The following is a 23,880-nucleotide window of genomic DNA, read 5'->3' as shown; positions in this document are numbered from 1 at the left end:
GGTTTTTTCCCCAACAAGTGTGAAATTCATATGAAATACAATCACATCCCGAGAAAGCAAAACCTGGTCCCCGGGCTAAACAAGTGTGTGTGAGAGAGAGAGAATATACCAGCGGAGGTGTCTCGGTGCCTCTCGCTACCTCAGGCAGAGAAATAGAAATCACACACTCCTAGATAACTGTGAATTACATCCTGGAGGATGACATCATTACTGGAGAACACACACACACACACACACACACACACACACACAGACAGACACAGACACACACACACACACACACACACACACACACACACACACACACACACACACACACACACACACACACACACACACACACACACACACACACACACACACACACACACACAATGGTAGGTAATCACCAGCAGTGAGTTGCTTCCTGGTCTGTGTGTGATAAGGCAGTGTGGAGCCTCACAGACGGAGCTCTAAGAGCTGGTGTTACTGCATCATGTGATATCAGGACGTTCACATCACACTCATGGTGGAGGATGAGGGTCCATCTGATTGCCCACAAACACACGGGGAAATAAAATGGATGAAGACACTCTATACAGGGCACAAGATAAGCTTTTCTCTACACACCCACACTGGAAATGACAAATTCAGTCATCACTTCTGATGCACTAGTGAAATTTTTGACACTACTTTGTCTCTAGTCTGTAGTGCAACAGACATGCTGTTTTAGCAGTGCTGCTATTGTTAACTAAAACCATTAAACATAGCGCTGTGGAAAGTTCTGACTTCGGTACCAAGTCGGTACTAAAATTTAAAAAATGTGACAATGCATTTCAACCTAGCACTTTGAGCACTGTTGAGCGGATTCTCAAACAACTCTGATTGGCCACTGAGTTCACATGCTCAACAGATATGTCTGTGATTGGCCATTTAGTTCATGTGTTCAACAGATATGTCTCTGATTGGCCATTGAGTTCACATGGTCAACAGATATGTCTCTGATTGGCCATTGAGTTCATGTGTTCAACAGATATGTCTCTGATTGGCCATTGAGTTCATGTGTTCAACAGATATGTCTCTGATTGGCCATTGAGTTCATGTGTTCAACAGATATGTCTCTGATTGGCCATTGAGTTCATGTGGTCAACAGATATGTCTCTGATTGGCCATTGAGTTCATGTGTTCAACAGATATGTCTGTGATTGGCCATTGAGTTCACATGGTCAACAGATATGTCTGTGATTGGCCACTGAGTTCATGTGTTCAACAGATATGTCTGTGATTGGCCATTGAGTTCACATGGTCAACAGATATGTCTGTGATTGGCCATTGAGTTCACGTGGTCAACAGATATGTCTGTGATTGGCCATTGAGTTCATGTGTTCAACAGATATGTCTGTGATTGGCCATTGAGTTCACGTGCTCAAAAGATATGTCTGTGATTGGCCATTGAGTTCACATGCTCAACAGATATGTCTCTGATTGGCCATTAAGTTCATGTGTTCAACAGATATGTCTCTGATTGGCCATTGAGTTCATGTGTTCAACAGATATGTCTCTGATTGGCCATTGAGTTCACATGCTCAACAGATATGTCTCTGATTGGCCATTGAGTTCATGTGTTCAACAGATATGTCTGTGATTGGCCACTGAGTTCATGTGTTCAACAGATATGTCTCTGATTGGCCATTGAGTTCATGTGTTCAACAGATATGTCTGTGATTGGCCACTGAGTTCATGTGTTCAACAGATATGTCTCTGATTGGCCATTGAGTTCACATGCTCAACAGATATGTCTCTGATTGGCCATTAAGTTCATGTGTTCAACAGATATGTCTCTGATTGGCCATTGAGTTCATGTGTTCAACAGATATGTCTCTGATTGGCCATTGAGTTCACATGCTCAACAGATATGTCTCTGATTGGCCATTGAGTTCATGTGTTCAACAGATATGTCTCTGATTGGCCATTGAGTTCACATGCTCAACAGATATGTCTCTGATTGGCCATTGAGTTCACATGCTCAACAGATATGTCTCTGATTGGCCATTGAGTTCACATGCTCAACAGATATGTCTCTGATTGGCCATTGAGTTCATGTGTTCAACAGATATGTCTCTGATTGGCCATTGAGTTCACATGCTCAACAGATATGTCTCTGATTGGCCATTGAGTTCACATGCTCAACAGATATGTCTCTGATTGGCCATTAAGTTCATGTGTTCAACAGATATGTCTCTGATTGGCCATTGAGTTCACATGCTCAACAGATATGTCTCTGATTGGCCATTGAGTTCACATGCTCAACAGATATGTCTCTGATTGGCCATTGAGTTCATGTGTTCAACAGATATGTCTCTGATTGGCCATTGAGTTCATGTATTCAACAGATATGTCTCTGATTGGCTACAATGATCAACGCTTCAAAAACATGTTGTAAAACACACGGGAGCATTCAATATCACTAATATACCTGCTGATAGGCGCATCTGCAGATAAATGCCTGCTTTCAAACGCTCCCATGTGTATCTGTGTAAGAGTGTCAAAGATGTCTATTTAAAACATGTTTTTAGACCATTGATAGCCAATCACAGACATATCTATTGAGCTTGTGAACTCAATGGCCAATCAGAGGTGTTATCCACTCTATGTCATCCTCTTATTTACCTTGGCGACAGCGGGGACCCTGTCATTCATTCAGTGCTTAACATGGCGGATGCAGATGTGCCGTTTAGCATGAAAGATGTTCCAGTTGAAGGAGCTGTCAGTGTCCCGACATGGTCACGCAAGTTTATCATTTGCACGTTTTCAAGCCTTGCCCATTTAGACATTCAAACACAAGAAGGACCGAAGAGAACTTGTGCGCTGTGTGAGAAGTTTCGTAGTAACCATAGTCGGTTATGGCTTAAGTGAATGTAAACAGTAGAGAACACAATGCATGTGTATCAGTATATTAGATCCGTGCAGCTCTTAAAGTGACAGCAGCCTAATATTCCTGCTGCTGTCTGTGTTTTTAATGTTGATCAAACTTTTTTTGTAGCTCTAATAAGGATTAACTTTTACTTCATTTGTACAGAAAACATTATATGCAGTGTTATTTTACTTGCATTTTACTGCATACCGCATAACATACACACTGCAAACTAATTTATATAAAAAGCGTTGTGTGCCACTCTGAATATCTCCTCATAGCCTGGAGAGAGAGTCATGTGACTGGCCTCTGAGGTCATCAGGGAAGTGTCATTTTAAGATAACTCTCTCATTTAATAATCCCCTCCCTTAAGCAGAATGTTTCTATGCGATTACGCACAACCTCACTATTGAACTTCAATACGGAAAGCATCAATAGACACAGGGTGGGAGATAATGGGATTTGACTTGTCTTAAAGCCTGAGGGGCCACCGTAGGGGTCGAGGACATTCAGCTTATAAACACAACCACTTCTTCATAACTTCCTCCACATTCTGCTATATCATATACAGAGGAAACACGGGTCAGGCCATTACAACTATCTGATCACGGCACAAAATGCACTTGAGCGCACAACCTTTGAGCTCTAATGAAAAGACGGCTTAGTCACTGATATCCTTCAAAAGGCAATGCAACACAGGTGCTAATGTTATTTAAGAAGAAACAACTGGACTGTATCAGCCAGGCTCGGCGCAAATCGCATTCAAATCTCAGGATATGAAAAACATGGCATACAATTGTTCCTGCCTCTAATAAACGTCGGAGAGATAAAGGGATTCAATTTCAATGCCGGCTAGTGTTAGATTTCCAGGAACTCTTTTTGTCATTCGCTGGCGGTTACCTTCACTACCTGTATCTCCATTTACTGTTTATGATTTCATAAAACCATTCCCCGAACGTATTAGAGTTGGACATTGACATAAGGAGCTGTTCCTGAAGGGCTCTAAACAATGACAGGCCTCATTTGTCATGAGAGAGTAGAGAGTATCTGGCAGACAAAGGAGCAGACGGATATCTGCAGGAATGAGAGTGGTGTAGGGGAGTGAGATGTAAAACCAAATCCCTTTGTTTTTCTCTCGGCTTTTGATGCCTATGACAGATGTGCCGTTAACGTTTCGGAACAATACCGTGCATGTGTGGACCGCTGTAGCGACAACATAATTAGCTGCACTTCCTGTGCAGGAACATAGAAACTAACAACCTAGAACAAACACAATTAGCAAGTTCACAAACCTTGGCTTTTAGCGCCGTGAAAGGCTGCAGAGAGATAGTTCGATCAAAATTTATGAATACCTATTAATGTGATGGAAAATTCTGTAATCATGTACACACACAAACAAATATTTTTTGTAAAAAAGTGTTTTGATTTCAAACAATATTGTTTTGGACCCCATTAATTTCCATTTTATAGACAAATGTATACTTTTGTGTTCCACAGAAGAAAGAAAGTCATACAGGTTTGGCACAACATGAGAGTGAGTAAATTATTAAAAAAATTAAATTTTTGTGTGAACTATCCCTTTAACAGTGATCCATTTCTGATTGGATGTTTTAATAAATAAATAAAATAAAATAAAATAAAATAAAATAAAATAAAATAAAATAAAATAAAATAAAATAAAATAAAATAAAATAAAATAAAATAAAATAAAATAAAATAAAATAAAATAAAATAAAAAAACATCATTTTTGGGTGAACTATCCCTTTAATAGTGATCCATAAAACAGCTCGGCCTTGCATAAAATAAAAAAATAAAATAACTTTTAACTTTTTTAATTTTTATTAAAACTTTTTTTTTTCTTCTACAGATTAGGATTCCTGTGATGAGGTTCCAGGTTGGGTATAAACTCTCCCTCCTTCATTTAACATCATGTATTCCGAGTCACACTTTCAATTAATTTCTAAAATCGCTCTGGCCTTTACCAGCTCTTATTGCTCCTTCTGGAAACTTCTGATCTGTATATTGTCTACAGCTGTTACCTCACCAGGGTTATAAGCTCTCCTCGGGGGTTACATAAAAGAAAACTGTGACCTGAAATGTTTTGCCCGGTTAGCAAGCACTGAGCTAAAGCTCTGGAGGCCAAATGGAGACATTCACAGCTTGGCTAAATGCAACCTGAGTGCCTTCTTTCCCCGTAAGAGCCCAAATCAGGGCTAAATCCTAATAAGCACCGAAGCAAACCAAATCCCCACGCCGCTCCTCCTCATTCCCTCTCCTTATTTCCCTCCTCCAGCTTCTCTCGGAGGGAGAGACGGCAGTCTGCCAATCAGCTGTGAAGAGGACAGCTCAGACACCATGACTCATCGAACCTCAGACGAGAGGGCCACACACACTCATATTCAAGTGCTCTCTACAGAAGTATATATAATTAAAAAAAAAATAATAATAATAATAATTAAATTGTTATAATTATATAAATATGAGAAGGCCACACACACTCATATTCAAGTGCTCTTTATAGAAATATATATATATAATTAAAAATAAATAAAAATACAAATAATTAAATTGTTCTAATTATAAATATTAGGAGGCCAGCACACACACAATCATATTCAAGTGCCCTTTATATAAGTATAAATATATAAAGTATAAATACTCAATTTAATATATATATATATATATATATATATATATATATATATATATATATATATATATATATATATATATATATATATATATATCATGTTAATGTATATATAATATAATATGATAATAACAACAACAACAACAAAAATATTTTAACAAAAATAAATAAATATTAATGTAAAAAACTTTATATATATATATATATATATGTTTATATAATGCAAATAAATAAAATAAAATAAAAAATGCTTAATTTGCTATAATAATAATAATAATAATAATATCAGCTACTAATTAATTTTAAAATAAATATTAATGTAAAATACTTTATATATAATATGTTATATAATATTTATATATAATTAAAATAAATAAAACTATTAAAAAATTAAAACTACAAATAATTAAACTGCTATAATTATAAAAACATTATAAATAATAATGTATACATAATATAATACAATCAGTTACTAATTAATTTTATAGTAAATATTGATATATAGTATATAATATAAAATAATTTAGTAAATACATAAATATTCATAATGTATTTTAAAAAGAACATAACACACCTTATAAATATGCGCATACACATGAGATTATATCACTGATTATAAGCTGTTTTATATGGCATTATGGAAATTACTAAAAATTAATATTTAACTTAATGCCAATTAAATTTCTATATATTCTTTTTTTTCCCTTTTTTTTTTCCCCCCTTTTTTTGTGCTTCATATTACTTCATTAATGCGTGTCAAAGATTCAGTCTTGGTGAAATAAAGTTCTATGAATGTACATTCAGCATGTGTGTGTTTGTACTCTTGTGAATCCCAACCCAACACACACACACACACACACACACACACGCTCTCACAAACAGATATTGCCGATAGTAAAATAGCACTAAAATACACTAAAAAGGATACTTTAATGGAGAGGAGCATAATTCAACATGAAACTCTGCTGACGGCCTCACAAACCCCCGCGATTCTTCCTCTCTCACCATTTTCATTCAGCTGATGGGCAGCGGGCCGGCGGGCCGATCTACGGTATTGATTTTGCGTCATCCAGGGGAGGACAGACTCTTTGAAAATCATCTTTAAACTCTTCTCTCTCCTCTTCATGCTAAGCCTGAGCGCTGCAGTGCATCAAAAGAAAATCAACATGTCCCTGCTCCAGATGAGCTGAACTAAGGGCTTTTCTCTGTAATAGCCACAGCCGGCCCACAATCAGGCACAGGGCACTTATTCACCCGGGAGTCGCTTCAACAAAATGCATTTATCTCGTCGGCTGCTGTTTTCTGAGCTAAACGGGTCACTGAATAATTATCTCTGCCAATGATAAAAGAAAGAGAGAAGGGGAAAATAACAGCTCAGGCTGTGCGTGTGAAAGAGTGAAGACCTAAAACAAAGGAGAGCAAACAGAAGAGCAAATGCATAGATTATCAGATGAAGCGCAACATTTTTTATGCATTTCATCCCATTTTAGCTGATGTTAGATAATGTCACCTTGCTAGGCTGCAAAATCATACATTTATTCTGCTATAAAAATGGCTTTTTACTCACAAACAGTTCTCTGTGACTTTTGCCCACCTTATCCTCAATTCAGTCATGAATTAACGTGCTGATTATCCCCTAAAATGTCCAAACTGAGCATCTGTGATCCAGCGGGATGAATGGAAATACCCCAGAATCCTCAGGTCAAGCTTCGAGGGACATTGTAATGGAAAAACAAGCACAATCTTCACACTCTCACACATGATCAAACAAACACGCACACCAGAATATTGGATGCACAGACGCACACGCAAGAAACTTTAACCTCGAAACCTTGGTGAGTTTACATTGCCCCATTTTAGCAGAGCACCTTCCCAAAACTGAGTAAACCCTTTCCGATTATTTAGATCAGTGAAGGGGAGCATCATGTTTCTCCTGGCTCGCTGAAACTTCATTTCCCATCAGTCACTGGGACAGAAGTGTGTGGGATGAGGCATTTCTGCTTTGACTTGTGGCACCACGGTACAAATTGTTCTAGAACATTTATATTTAGAAACATGATCTAGTTTTGTTGAGTTTGTAGAATCAGTCTTTATTATAGTGTTATCCTTAATTAGTATAAGACAGTGTGTAAACATGTGCAATGCTAAGTGTACTGTGTGTGTGTGTGTGTGTGTGTGTGTGTGTGTGTGTGTGTGTGTGTGTGTGTGTGTGTGTGTGTGTGTTATGAAAGTCTGAAACAGTTTCATTGATACAAAAATCAAAGGCTGAAAAACTGAGACTTCAATCAGTCAAAAGTCTAGAAAAAAAAAAAAAAGATTCCTTCAGATATAGACGGAGTGATAGACAGGAAGTCAGGGCTCAAGCTTTAGTCTCCGTCTGCCGCTTTGTGATTGTTATTCCTCTCTGACCTCTCGGCACTGTGCTGGCCATTTGAAATTAAATAAATATTAGTGCAGGAGCTCTGGAGGGGTCAGGGTCACAGTCTGACAGACAGACACAGCAGGAGGCACACACACACACATCCCCAAACCTACCCGTAAATGTTGATGCGAATACTAAACAGGCTGGGAAGAAAAATAAAATGAAGAAAGCACAAGCTTTGATTGAGACCTGCTGTTTCATCCCCGTCCCCCTCTAAACACTCTCTGAAAAGTGCTCTGGAAACAGAGGAGCATCCAACTGTTTGAAAGGAGATGGGACGAGGCTCAAAAAAGACAGCGAGAGAGAAATATGGAGCATGAGAGAGAAAAGCTCCAGAGGACGAGAAAAGAATTCAGCAGGCGTTCTGCTTGGGTCCAGATCCTCAGCAGTGAGCCACACTAATCACTCACTAATTTCATGCATGCCTACAGACACTATAATCACCCAAACACACTACAAAACCCAAATCGATCCCAGCTGCGCTCCTGCTCATGTGCGTATAGCTGGACGCAGCGTGTGTTCAGGAACAGAGCCTGAATAAATGAGAGAGGACGAGGAACTGAGAGTCTGTGTGCTGGACAGATGCGTGTGACGTCTGACACACATGAAGCACACGGACCGACACGAGCACACATCTATCCTCGACAATGAACACTGATACATTTCCCGACAAATAATTACAGCATTACTGCTTTTCTTGTAAGTAAGTAAATAAATAAATGATAAAAATTTTATAAATTATAAAAATTAAAATAATGTCACACTGCTAACATACATACATATGATATTATAATAAAAAAAAAATATTATATATATATATATTACTATAATAAAAAACGAGAATTTGTAATAATAATTTGGGTCGAAAATGTGTTTGAAACCACAATATCACACATTCACAAAGCAAAACAATGGGTTGTTTTAACCCAGCGATTGGGTTGTTTTAAAACAGCGAATGGGTTGTTTTAACCCATCGATTGGGTTGTTTTAACCCAATGAATGGATTGTTTTAACCCAGTGAATGGGTTGTTTTAACAAATCGAATGGGTTGTTTTAACCCAGCGATTGGGTTATTTTAACAAATCGAATGGGTTGTTTTAACCCAGCGAATGGGTTGTTTTAACCCAGCGATTGGGTTGTTTTAACAAATCGAATGGGTTGTTTTAACCCAGCGATTGGGTTATTTTAACAAATCGAATGGGTTGTTTTAAACCAGCGAATGGGTTGTTTTAACCCAGCAATTGGGTTGTTTTAAAACAGCGAATGGGTTGTTTTAACCCATCGATTGGATTGTTTTAACCCAGTGAATGGGTTGTTTTAACCCAGTGATTGGATTGTTTTAACCCAGCGATTGGGTTGTTTTAACCCAGCGATTGGGTTGTTTTAACCCAGCAATTGGGTTGTTTTAAAACAGCGAATGGGTTGTTTTAACCCATCGATTGGGTTGTTTTAACCCAGTGAATGGATTGTTTTAACCCAGTGAATGGGTTGTTTTAACCCAGTGATTGGATTGTTTTAACAAATCGAATGGGTTGTTTTAACCCAGCGATTGGGTTATTTTAACAAATCGAATGGGTTGTTTTAACCCAGCGAATGGGTTGTTTTAACCCATCGATTGGGTTGTTTTAACCCAGTGAATGGATTGTTTTAACCCAGTGAATGGGTTGTTTTAACCCAGCGATTGGGTTGTTTTAACCCAGCAAATGGGTTGTTTTAACCCAGCAAATGGGTTGTTTTAACCCAGCGATTGGGTTGTTTTAACAAATCGAATGGGTTGTTTTAACCCAGCGATTGGGTTATTTTAACAAATCGCATGGGTTGTTTTAACCCAGCGATTGGGTTATTTTAACAAATCGAATGGGTTGTTTTAACCCAGCGATTGGGTTATTTTAACAAATCGAATGGGTTGTTTTAACCCAGTGATTGGGTTGTTTTAACATTTATTAATACGTTTAATGAATAATAATTATACAATAAACATTTATTAAAATGTTCACCTTTTGATTATTATTGTTGTCTCTAGTAATTATGTGTCTGATTTTTAATTTCCAAGATATTTTGGGTTCATTTTAAGCCAGACATATAGTCATTTATAAACAAAATCTGAGTTTAATAAAACTGCCCAGCACATCGGGCAAACATTTAACCCAATCGAGTTTGTCCATTTTCAACCCAACTTGGGTTGTTTGTAACCCAGCATTTTTTAGAGTGTATGATATTATTTTTCTATTATTAATAATAATTAATTTCTTCTTTTTCTAAATAAATAAATAACTGCAAAATACAACACATATTTTATCAGTCATTGAGGTCGACTGCTAAACGAAGAAAAATAAATCAATTGCAAGTCTGACGCATCATCGTTAACACATGAACTAATGTTAACAAATGAGACCTTGCTGTAAAGTGTTATGAAAACAGCTTACTAGAGAAACAGAGTGATAAAGGAGAGCGAGGACAGGGATGGTTCAGGAGAGAGCGATGGGAGCGGTGTTGTCATGTGTGAGAATGAGCAGTAAATATTTAACGCTGCAGGCTGGGACTCACGTTGCTGCGGCAGGTGCTGCTGTCTGGAGACCACTCGCTTTCTCTCTCTGCATTTAAATCTATCTCTACACCAGATGCTTTCTTACCAAAGTAAACATGCACATAATGTGTGGTGAAACTCAAAACACAAAATGCAAATCGCACAGTCCTTTCCCGGAAAAAAAAGGCAGTGTGCCAGGTAAGGACAGCCTTTATTTTTTTCAAGTTTTTATGCTTTAGTTCCTGTTTTTAAAACGATCATGCTAACATGGAACTGTGTTTCAGCTGTTAGACAGTTTGCATGGTAAACAAGCAATCGCTACAGCAAAACACACACAGAATCAGACATACGCAGTTTTGCACATCCCTACTGCCTAGTAGTTTTCAGTACGTTTTCACGCCAAGACTACGTCCCGCTCCGTGCCATTTACAGGATAAACTGAGCACCAGTAAAACTGCAGCGCACTCCGAACCCTCCTTCTGAGCTCTTCTGTGCGTGAAATATCTGACATGAAGAAATACAAACAACCCCTGCTCTCCAAACCTCACATCTCTCACTGGGAGAGTCGAGTCAAACTACACTGTGTTTCTCAATTCTACACAACTAGCCTAATTTTATTCTCTGCTCAGCAGGAACCAGGAGAAACACATCCATTTGGTCTGATAAAAATGTTTTAAAAGTAACATTCAATGTCCAGAACAGTATGCGCTTTTAGTCAGGATTCTACAAAGAAGGAATAACAAGGGTCTAGGGGAAAAACATAGTGTGTGTGTGTATATATATATATATATATATATATATATATATATATGATGACCCTGTATGAGTTTGTCTCATATTTATTTCATATGATATAGTTAAGCAATATCACATGAGTGATGTTTTTGTCCCGGATAGAAACGAGTGCAAATATTAATTATATACAACAGTTCAATAAATAAAAAATGAATACTGTGTTATATTTTCTGTTTTTCGCTCAATTTTGCCAACAAAAATATTCATCTCCGAGCAACACCACTGGTGTTTCGTTTCAGAATGAATCCGTGTTTTGAGCGAATCAATCGGATGAATCAGTGATTCAATGACTCATTCATAAAGAGAGCCATTTACTTCATTCCTGAATGAATCAGCTGTTTGAACGAATCAAATAAATGAATGATTCAATGATTTAGTCATTTAGACATTTATCACCACCAACTGGCAATTTTAGTTTCTTATTTAGAGTATCATTTCATTAAAAATGATATATTTCCATATTAATATTTTTTTAAAGGAATAGTTCACCCAAAAATGAAAATTATCATCATTTACTTACCCTCATCAAGTCTTAAAGTTTATGTGTAATAAATTCTATGTTGAATCAAATATTGACATTTGTAATGTATATTTGATGCTTTTCTCATTTAACACAATAATGACTTTAAATGAGAAAATGAAAATTTAAATGTGAAATATGCATTATACTGTATATATTTTACATATTCTTATACTTGTATATTTATATTTATATTTAATACATATTTATTAAATTATATAATACAAAATAAAATTATATCAATGAACAATACAATATGATTTTATATATATATATATATATATATATATATATATATATATATGTATATATATATAATAAATATCAACTCTCTGTTCCTCACATAATATTATGTGGCTTCAGAAGACTTGCATTATAAAGCACAAGTCATATTGACCAAATTAAGACAGAAAGAAAGTCCAATTTTGGAACGACATAAGAAGGAAAAATGATGACATATTTGGATGAAATATCCCTAATAATGATGATTGATTTCCAAAAGGAAAGCATTTGGGAAATAGGGTGTTTACCGAAGTAAATGTAAGTAGGCCTTCCTTTTCCTCCCTTATTGATTCATCTCTTTTATTTTCATTCTCAGTTAGGAAAGTCGATGAAACTGAAATCACAAGATCCAGAGTCAAATTAATTTTTGGCTGCTGTCATTAGAAGGTATCAGGTTTCTGCAAATTACATCCTGGCTCCGTTCATCTGACCCCAGGTCCACAAGGCAAGTGACGGACACAGAAACTCTCAGAGAAAACACTATAAAACACTGATAACAGGTCTGACCTGACACAAAATCTCATCCCTATTCACTCATTCACACGCCGCCGAACTCCAGCTCGAAAGCTGGCAGATTGTCTGCAGGCCATTGTTCCTTTCATCTTCAGATGGGAGGTTATGGATTTCAGATTGAAACTGCATACTGATTCAGATGAAGCATATGCTCCCTCTGTCAGAATTAATAGGAAAAGCTCGCTCCTTTCAGTCTGGCTGATAGGGATTTTAGTGTCCGTTTCTTTGAGAGTACAAATGAACCCTGATGAGCTCTTCCTCGTTGATAAGCGCAGTAATATCCGGGTTTCGCCCTCCGTGGCGGCCGGCTGCTTTCTATTGTCCTGGACTGATTTGACTCACGGAACTCTCCGGGAAGCTTTCCAGACGGCTTCTTTATGAGCTCGGCACGCCGATACCAGAAAAAAAAGTCTGTTTGTAACTATATTGCAGGAAAAAAATGGTTATCAGGTTTGATTTTTCAGTAAAGTTTGATATCGAAGGCCAGGTGAAAAGGCAAAACAATTCTATCCTTATTTGCAAGTAAACAAGCTAAAGAGATGTTTTTGAGGAAACTCGTACACTACGATCACATATCGTGCATTGTTTGGCTGTTTAAAAAATGTTTTGTGCCTTGTTAACCTTATATTACTTGAATGTTGAATTTCTACAAGATCTTTCACAACATATTTAAATGCATTATAAAACACTGTGACCCTGAATCTGCTCACTTCAGGCAGAAGTTGACTCAAGATTCAATACTTGAAAAAATAGCATTAACACTACTTAAAATGGCAGTAAAACTTGTTTATATCATTTATAAAACTCATATTGCACCAAAACTAATCGACCAAACCTAATAAGAACTGTTTATGTAAACTTAGAAACTTAAACAAAACTAAAACAGGCAAACAGAAACCCTTCAGATTTTTATTTGCACCTCCCATAAAAATCCAGTTAGATGTTTATTCAAAATAGGGTAATTTGTAACACTGTTTCATTACAGTTTGAGACGATTTAGTGACTAATTAACTACAGTAACCACCAAATAAGAGTTTATATCACATGTAAATGATGATTGGACTCAATTTCCTTCAGCTGCCCATCTGACATCAGGTCATTCAGGGTTAAAACCACCGCACCATCTTTACACATCTAATGGTCTTACCACGATTTACTTAACAGGAGCTATTACTTATAGATATAGATGTAGATATACTGTAGATAGAGATATATGAGATACAGATGATGTAGAAAGCAAGGATGCATTCAATTCAAAACATTTATAATGTTACAAAAGTTTTCAAATAAATCATTGCTATCAGGTGTAAACTTCTACACTGTTTTTCAGAGATTTCATTAAACACCATGTTGTCAAATTGATATATTGGCTTTGTATGTGTTGAGATGAGATGATGTGTCATTATATTATTAACATTTTACCTAAATCAAGCTCAAATGGAGTTACGGATTTTTAACCAGTGAATTTCAGAGATGTTCGTCATTAGAACGGCTGAATTTGAGGCAGTGAGTGCGTTGCATTACATTTTCATCAACTTACAGGTTATAAAGTTTACTGTAGCTATGTAGCCACTCTTTTTCTGTCATTTGAACAAAATCTCATGTTATAAAAGATTAAGTGCTTTGCACAGCAGGGTTGCCCAATTGACCCTTAGCCAGGAGTTTGATTGACAGGTGATCTAACCAATCATAACACTGAATCTGCCATTTTGTCCGCCAAAGTCAGGGGAGTTAGCAGATTAACGTAGGTGGACTTAAAAATGGTGTGTACTGACGTCTTTCCGCGTTTGAAACAACATTCCTTCTGATGTTCATTCATGTTTATTTGATGCTATAAATTAACTAGTAAGAAGAGATGATCGGTTCACGAGCCGCTTGAGCTGAAGCGCTACATTAACACTCTGAGGTCTAAAAACGCGCCGGCGCGTTTTGCAGTTTTTTTTTCACATTGCAGCAAAACAGACTTAAAATACTCCGTCATTTTTTGTCATAGAGACATAAGTAATATATCAATTGAAACTATAGAATGTCTTCTTTTTTTTGTGTACACTCACAATCAAAATAAAACTTTGTGCTTTTTAAAAATAAATAAAATATACAGGGTGTGCTGTCCTGCCGTCTCCGTCTCTGCAAACATCGTTCTAAAACGTCACTAAAAGTAACTAAAATAGATGGCTTATACATGCTACATGGACATGAGAGATATGTCTTTGGAAAGCTTTAAGTGTCTACTTTTAAACAAAACAAATAAATTCTAAAACAAATATTCTCCCTTTATGTAATCAGTATAAAAGTAAAGAGAGGTACTGTTTCTCCTGTCTGACCTAATTATCTTTAATGTGTGCCCGCCCACGCGCAGAGCGCTCTATTCATAAGATAATGTGCTGAGGCGATTTATGCAAACTGTAAACGCCCCTAACAGCGTCTTAAAAAGCATCAAGTTTCATCAGATTCATTCGCTGTCCTTCGCGTTTGGAAGATGGCACACTACACAGGTGAGCAGGCTCTTCAGATGGTCCTGGACAGTGAGGAAGTTCACTCTTTCCTCGGAAGAAGAACACGACTCTGACGATGAACGTCTGCATTTTGAAGAGCGACTTGATCCAGCTGAAGATACAGTTTCTGATGAGTAAGTGATTTAGTTTTACTTAAATTATTTGACGTGTTTTTTTTTTCTATATAAGCGTACATATATTTGCCTTATATTTACATCTATCTATATAACTATATATATAACTTTATCTCATAAAAACGCTTATAAATAGAATGCTTTTCTGTTGATATAGGGCCTACTTAAATTATTTATATAAGCGTACATCTATATTTGCCTTATATTTACTTCTATCTATCTATCTATCTATCTATCTATCTATCTATCTATCTATCTATCTATCTATATATATATATATATATATATATATATATATATATATATATATATATATATAACTTTATCTCATAAAAATGCTTATAAATAGAATGCTTTTCTGTTGATATACTCAAATTATTTGACGTGTTTTTTTTTTATATACAAGCGTACATCTATATTTGCCTTATATTTACATCTATCTATAAATATATATATAGCGTATCTAAGTACCGTATATGATAGGCGTGAATGTGCTAAAATATGCTTGGTTGTGAAATGCGCGAACATGTTGCTATTTGCTAAATGTGCTAACTGATATAGCAGACTGTAAACGTTTACACATTCGCACACTTTGTCCGGTAATGGCCAATTGACAGACATATACAGCATGCTTGTATACCTGTTACTTTCCTGTCAGTTATGCATAGCTAATGGTATGAGAGTATTATCTTATATGCTAATAATAACAGGGTTTTTTTTACATTTTTTTTTAGGAATGTGGATCCATCACTCTCACATTCACCTGCAATTCCCACTAGGAGGGCACGCAGCAACACAGTTGAGTAAGTACACTTTTACCCACTATATGGTAGGCCTATATTGAAATCTGTAAGATTTTTCATGTTTTTAAAATAAGTTTCGTCTGCTCACCAAGGCTGCATTTATTCAATTAAAAATACAGTAAAAACAGTAATATTGTGAAATATTATTACAATTTAAAATAACTGTTTTCTATTTGAATATATTTCACAAAGTCGTTTATTCTTGTGATGTCCAGCATCATTACTCCAGTCTTCAGTGTCGCATGATCCTTCAGAAATCATTCTAATATGATGATTTGCAGCTCAAGAAACATTTATTGTTTACAATTGTTCAGAAATGTTTCATAAGTAGCAAATCATCATATTTGATGATAATATTTGATGATAATATTAATAAGATTCATATTTGATGATAATATATTTGCAGAGCTCTGTGGTGTGTCGTCACAGAAAGCAGCTCCAAAACGGACCAAAAGTGACCATGTACCGGTTCCAGGAGCAGAGCTGACATCAGATGCAAGGAATAATGCCACCGCTGGTCATCGGAACTGCATGCTTTGCAAAGTACAGCTTGGTAAAAGGCAAGACACACCTTGGAAATGCCAGGCATGTGACATTTACTTGTGTCTTCAGTTGAACTGTTTTCAAAAATGGCACACAGATGTGTGACTGTTCAGATTCTCTGTTCACCACCTCTCACTGACCATTGGGCTGCAAAGATTATCTATATGTGATCAAGCAGGTTATGTATAGGGTGTAAAAGTGGGCTTTTTTTTATAAACCTTACCTTTATTTGCCTGTATACACAAAAAATGTGCCTTTGACCCTAGTTTATATGTGGATTATATTGTTAACTTTATTTTAAATAAAAAAGAAAAAAAACAATGATATGTCTTGTCTTTGCATTTTCTTAGTTGACTCAGTCACATTCCTGACTGAATGGCTCATTATGCGGCTCATTAGGGGCAGGGTCTTAATCTCCCCAGGTGTAAATCACTTCATTATTCATGAAGAGTCACACCTCTTCGCATATGGCCTACCTAAACAAAAAGTGTCTTAGAAATTTAAAATCAATACAATGTCTTATGTGTCAGAGTAGGGAGGATCATTTCCACATCATTTTGAAGCAAAAACTCTACACTAAAATATACAATTCTCAAAAGTCTTGTGAAAAAACATTTAGTATGCATTTTTAGGTATTGTTTCAGTTACTTTTTTTTTTTGTTTTTTCAATAACCACGCATAAACATTATTCCTTTAAAAACACAAACATGTACATACATGTTCCTCACATATTATGGTAGCCTAGTTTGTGCTGAATACAGTGTAATGACACTTTTGTCATTAATATGTTTATAACCAACTGATAAAAGCACAAATGTCAGGGCATGTCAAAACTTCTCCAGGGCCCAAAATCAGCCTCAGACTCCAGAGGGTTAAAGAGCCACGGAGAGGTATTTATTCTTTACATTTCTTTCTTCTTGTTTCATATCAAAAGTTACCTGCTCTGTCTTGTCTGTCAACACGTTGTCAGTGTCCTTTTTGCTCCGCTAAAGGGGGTGGGTCTTCGCGAACGGTCAGTTGCTAATCAAAACTAGCCCAATCATGCTTCGGGGGTAAAAACTGCTTTTTGGCTAGGTTCCTCTAGTAAAATTTGCATTCCAGGGGATAAATACATGCATCATGTACATGTATCACTTCAACCCGCGGACATGAAAAACAACTGCAGCAACAGTGTTAAAGTAGCCAAATCCCATGGAAAAACAGCAGACTTGGCAACACTGTCGCACAGGCTGTTTAAGACTGGCTATGACTTGACGACAAATGCTGAGACACACTTCTGAGATCTTCAAATAAATAAAACATTAGCCTTTACATATACAGTGTTTCTTGAAAATGCTGTACTTGTTCAAACAACTAGTGTTTAACTACAATTGCTTTGCAAACAAGCATAGACGCAGCACTTCATTTGCGATAGAAGGGGGCGGAGTTATTAGGTTTGACTGACAGTTTGAGGAGCTGATGTTTCATAATGAGCTCTTTTTAATACTTATATTTTCATTGTTTAAATATTTGCAAAACCCACAGACAGACATAAATGGTAACCAATAGTAATTTCTTTCTATTCATCAAATAATCATGGGGAAAAATGTATCACAATGGTTTTCACAAAAATATTAAATACTACTGTTTCAAAATGGATAATACTAAGAAATAGATACATAATTAGTGGTCTACAGGACGGAGGGAGGGGAGAATGAACAGCATGGTGCAGCTGATAAAGGGCTACGAGACTTGTGAACATGTTACTGTGCGCTCTTGGGACAGAGGTTATGAATTATTGAGAGAGATGAACTTAAAATAAAACGGGGCTGGAGGTAGCTTGAAGACCGACGATGTGCTGACGGGCTGTAGGGCGCTTAGTCTTTTTGTGCCATGTTCCCACCTCACCGTTATTTAACTGTATGTGTCCACTGTGCTGATGAGAGCATGAGAAATACTAAACATGAGGTGAAAAACGCAAGTGGTGTCAAATGAAGGCGGTAACATCTGTCCTAATGTCTCCAGTAATCCTTTCTAAATGTCCCTGTTTATTAAAAACAATAAAATGGCAAAAAAGGGGAAGCTAAACTCATGTGTAGAGTAGCATAATAACAGTAATAGCCTGCTTCGGCCGACAACATGATCAAAGGCAGTCACAGAAAACCTCTCTCTCTATAATTAGCACAGCGATGTCCAACTCGCAGCTCGTGTAATAAAGCTGTTCAACACGCTCCGATCACAGTATGACCACAGATCGCAACAGCGAACACAGACACCGCTCTGCTACGATTAGCACTGATTAGCTCACCACCTCTCAAATGCCACACACTAATAACTGCTAATACTAACCCCTGCGCTGGTCCGTTTACAGAGATCTCAAATCACTTAGTGGTGAGTACTGATAGAAAACAACCTTTGATATTACAACGGGTATTTTTGTGGACATTAGATGCTTCAACCAGGGCTTGACATGAACATTTTTACTCACCAGACACTGTGGCTAGTGGTTTGACAAAGTTACTATCCTCTCAGCATTTTCACTGGCCACAATTTTTGACATTGATACCATGGGGAAAACTGCTGTATAGATATTTTTAATGTTATTTCATAATTTGTCAGCAGGTTTATTAGGCTGCTGTCAATTTAAGATCCATTATACTGTTACACATGCGTTTTCTTTCTGTTTACATTCACTTCAAACATAACTGACTGTGTTTAAGTGAATACTCACCAAGACCATCATTTTGACATTATTTTGTGTGTATTTGACTATTTAACTCCCTGAGGTCCAAAAACACGCCGGCGCGTTTTGCAGGATTTTTTTCACATTTCAGCAAAACAGACTTAAAATACTCCGTCATTTCTTGTCATAGAGACATAAGTAATATATCAATTGAAACTATAGAATATCTTCTTTTATTTGTGTACACTCAGAGTAAAAACAAAATGTTGTGCTTTTTGTAAAATAAAGAAAACTAACATGATGCGTGATCTCTCGTCTCTCTCTGAATGAAGTCCAATCTGATAGTTCTCAGAAAATGAACTGTAATTTATGAATACTAATGACAAAAAAAAAAAATGAAATGATGTCTAAAGAAATGTTGAAATGTCAGATTTTAAATCGTGTAAGTCAAATCGAAAACAAACATTCTGTGTTTATGTAATCTGTATGAAAAGAGAGCCATGTCAGAAGTCAGTGATTCAGCTCATTATCCGCTAATGCGGCCACGCCCACGGAGCCAGCGCTATTCAGACGCTAATTCAGAGGCGATACATGTATACATTGTCTCAATCGTGTATTTGTCTTGAAAAGTGTTTATTTGGATGTTAAAGCCATGGTTAGCGATCTCTAGAAGACATGCCGTTAGTTCCTAGTTCCTTTTCTTCTTTATATGAATTTGTGGCCTAAAGGTGTACAGAGAGCGCCCTCCGGCTGCAAGTATGAATTGAAAACACAGTATCCAGCACTCATAGTGATGACAATAAATATTACTTCTCAGTATAGAAAACTGACATAAATATATAAGAATCCATCAATATTTCTCCAAATGTGCATGCTTTTAAGCTTAAAGCCTATATGAAATGCCATAGAAGTAACATAATTGTTCAGACACTTTGCATCACAGAAATACATGATATTTTAAAGAATATAATAGAATAACATTATTTTAAATTGTAATAATATTTCACAGTATTGCTGTTTATGATGAGCTGAGACATTATTACAGAGGGTTTTTTTCACAGCCTACCTGACTGAAAGGCCTCATTAATATGCAAGTCATTTCAGGTAATTATTATGCAATTCTTTTGTCTTCTCAGGTGAGAATGGCCCATTATTCATGATGATTCACGCCTCCATGCATACTGTGTTTCTTGACAAAAAGTGTCTTACAAAAACTAAATCAATATATTGGTTTATATGAATGATCAGGCAGCATAATTTTTACATAATTTTGAAGCAAAAACTCTAGTCTACAACCTACGATACCCAGAAGTCTTGTGAACACAGATTTAATATACTTTTTTTGGTCTTATTTCAGTGATTTAAGTTTTTTTGTTTTTTCAATAACCACGCATAAACGTTATTCCTTCAAAGATACAAATACATGTACATACATGTTTCTCAAATATTATGGTAGCCTAGTTTGTGTTGAATACAGTGTAATGACACTTTTGTCATTTATATGTTTATGAACAACTGAAAAAAGCACAAATGTCAGGACATGGCAAAACTTCTCCAAGCCCCAAATCAGCCTCAGACTCCAGAGGGTTAAGAGCAATAAGCAGCTAAAAAGAACTCAATTCAGTACTGAGAGGCGGTTTTATGTGGCGCACTTTGGGTGTGCACAAAATCTGTGTGAATGAGTAAAATTCCACTCAAATTTCAAGCCCTGTAACACCAACAATATTCATCCGGAGAAAATAAAACAAGGCGGTTTGTGTTTCGACTCGCTGTCGGAGAGAAAAGAGAAAGAGAAAGAGCAACTGAATCTGTTCTGTGGAAAATGAGTATTGGAAGAGTTTCAGATATTTCAGGATCGATGTGTATTGGAAAATCAATATTTTTGACAAAACTACATTGCACTTAATTTATTATTTCAGATTCCTTTATAAAAAACTACAACTGAAAAACGTATATATTATATATAAAATTCAACCCAACAAAGTGGCTAGTAGGCGCGATTGCTTTACACGCCACTGCTGAAATACACCCACACTTGATGGTGTGATGGGTGTTAATGTCAAGCCCTGTTCACAACAGTTTCGTGGATTGATTTTGTTTTCACTTTTTTCCCATTCAGGGCATAAAACTGAATCTCCCCACAGGGATCAATAGTGAATCTCTCAGATTCTAACATTTGGAACCTGTCCATCACACAAAGCTCAATTTCATCACACAGGCCCCAAATGTCACATTGTTTAGTGGTATTTCCCACTTAGTAAGAAGGAACTGGGTTGTGAGAAGACTGTTCAACACAACAGATAACATTACTTCCTTCTGAAAACAAAACAAAACAGCTTACACCAGTTTGGACCATCTTGAAGTAATAAAATGGTTCATCTGGTTATCGCTGCAGGTAGACCTGGTTGACCAGCATATGCGAAGTTTGTATAGTATACGATGTACACAAAGATCACAAACTCCAATCACACTGCCTAAAAGTAACTCCCAATAATCAGTTCGCATGGACAGTCCTGTATGTGCCAACGGGCTGCTACAATTACATTCCTGAGGAATGATTTATCATTGGATTTGCCAACATTTGTGAAATAGGTAGCTTCAAAACATGCAAAATTAGTAGCATATCTGGCTATAATTCACTATGATTCATTCAGGAATGAAGTAAATGGCTCTCTTTATGAATGAGTCATTGAATCATTGATTCATCCGATAGATTCGCTCAAAATGTGGATTTATTCAGAAATGAAACACATAACAGTTCTGCTCTGGCTTTATAGGTAACAAAAATAGATAATATTGTGTAAAATATAATATATTTATTGAACGGTTGGAGTTGTATCTTTCATTTATTTTAGAGGAAATAAGGTTACATATTGATATTAACTTATTTATAAGTTATTGACCATAAAAAGAAAGGAAAAAATATTGGCTTATTGTATTTTAATAAAAATGAGCAACACTTTACAATTATCCTCCATTTGTTAACATTACTTTCCGAGCGTTACCTAATACGACCTTATTATAAATTGTTATACAAGAAGTGAATAGTGAGAGACAGGAGAAAAAGTCGAATTGTGGGATTGCAGAAGAGGAGAGATGAGCGACAGAGGGACAGAGGTGAAAAAACTGAGAGTCAGAGTCATACATGCATCGGGTCGCATGTTGGGAGGCAGCTGCCTTATTCCTGGAGGAAATGGAGAATTGACTCCTCTGATCCAGGGCGATAAATTCCAGATGTGTTTGAATGTTGTCAGACTGAAGGCCGTGTCCGCGTTGACCTCTGTGCTGACAACACCAATCACAGCCTGAGAACGGTGGGCGCTGTACGAACGAGGCCCTGTTATCAATAATGCAAGGGCTCCGGTGCTTCCGCCTGCGGTCTGTTTCTCACATAACCCAATTTGCACCTCAGATCCCCACTTTGCCTTCCTGGAGGCTGCAGCTTTGTGTCCTCTGTGAAGTGTGGCTGCTCTCCGCCGGCTCAGACACTGTCGTTCTGGCACTTCAGTTCAAGGACACAGACTATCACAAAAGAAAAGCTTACTTTAAGCCGTACAGACACTTTCCGTCATCGTCAAACCTTAATTCTTCTGTGCTTTCGAGTCTCTGACACTGCTGACGCTGACACTGGAACATGCTTGAACATTTTTTGTGTTTCCTTAATAAAATGTGGTATGTGTGTGTGTGTGATGTATTGGAGAGCACGAGCAGGTGATAAGTATCGCTCTGAATTGATTACTCTGTCAGAGGAGGTAAAGATCTGCACCTGCTTCATCAGCCGCACAGATTTATAACATCCGCCCACCCTCTCTGCCTCCATCACACCGCAGGAAAACACACTCAGAAACCCTGCTGGATACAGCGCTTTCCATGACCATTTACTGTATGAGCCGTATAAGGTATATTTCTGTGTGTTTTCATGCTGCGCTTGGCTGGTCTCTTATTCTTGCAGGGCCAGACTTTTGCACAAAGTCACTTTGAAGCTTGTTCTAGGCCAGAACAATCGGCTTCTTGTAAAAGAAGAGACCATCTGACTGACATGTACTGTATATTGTCATAGCTTTCCTTTTTTTTTTTGGTAACACTTTTTTTAAGGGGATCTAGTTACACATTACTACATGTACTTACTAATAACAATAAATTAGGCATAATTACAAGTAACTAACTCTAAACCAAACCCGGTATTACTTTATTTTATAGTCCTGTTCCACTGATTAAATAGTGATTAACTACATTCAAATTTGTAATCACTTTACAGCCATATATATATATATAGGCTGTAAAGTGATTACAAATTTTAATCTAGGTTTTTGATGAAAACATTCCAGGATTTTTCTCCATATAGTGGACTTCACTGGAGCCCAAATGGTTGAAGGTCAAAATTACAGTTTACAGCGATCCCAGATGAGAAATAAGGGTCTTATCTAGAGAAATCATTGCTCATTTTCTATAAATAAATAAATAAATATTTTTAAGTTTTAACCATAAATGCTTATATTGAACTAGCTCTCTTCTTCTTCTTCTCTATTAAAATTCCACTGATAAGTGCATTACTGCCCTCCACAGGTCAAAGTTTGAACTAAATTGTCATACAATATGCTAGTGCAAGTATATAACAATTAGTTCAAACTTTGACCTGT

The 23,880-nt window shown here is 36.7% G+C and overlaps 1 protein-coding gene and 1 long non-coding RNA gene across 3 annotated transcripts in view; one reads left to right on the top strand and one right to left on the bottom strand.

Annotated features, from left to right (window-relative positions):
• epha4b (eph receptor A4b) overlaps window positions 1-23,880 on the bottom strand; it is a 179,418-nt gene that overhangs the window by 114,845 nt on the left and 40,693 nt on the right. The window lies entirely within an intron of this gene.
• LOC137002376 (uncharacterized) lies at window positions 14,519-17,012 on the top strand. The gene is made up of 3 exons (XR_010891846.1): window positions 14,519-15,232; window positions 15,967-16,035; window positions 16,442-17,012. It is a non-coding gene; the product is annotated as an uncharacterized lncRNA (long non-coding RNA).

Source organism: Chanodichthys erythropterus, chromosome 16, assembly GCF_024489055.1.
Source record: "Chanodichthys erythropterus isolate Z2021 chromosome 16, ASM2448905v1, whole genome shotgun sequence".
Classification (NCBI taxonomy): Eukaryota; Metazoa; Chordata; class Actinopteri; order Cypriniformes; family Xenocyprididae; genus Chanodichthys; species Chanodichthys erythropterus.
The sequence above is the reverse complement of the archived record's forward strand: the minus strand, read 5'-3'. Positions and strand labels throughout refer to the sequence as shown.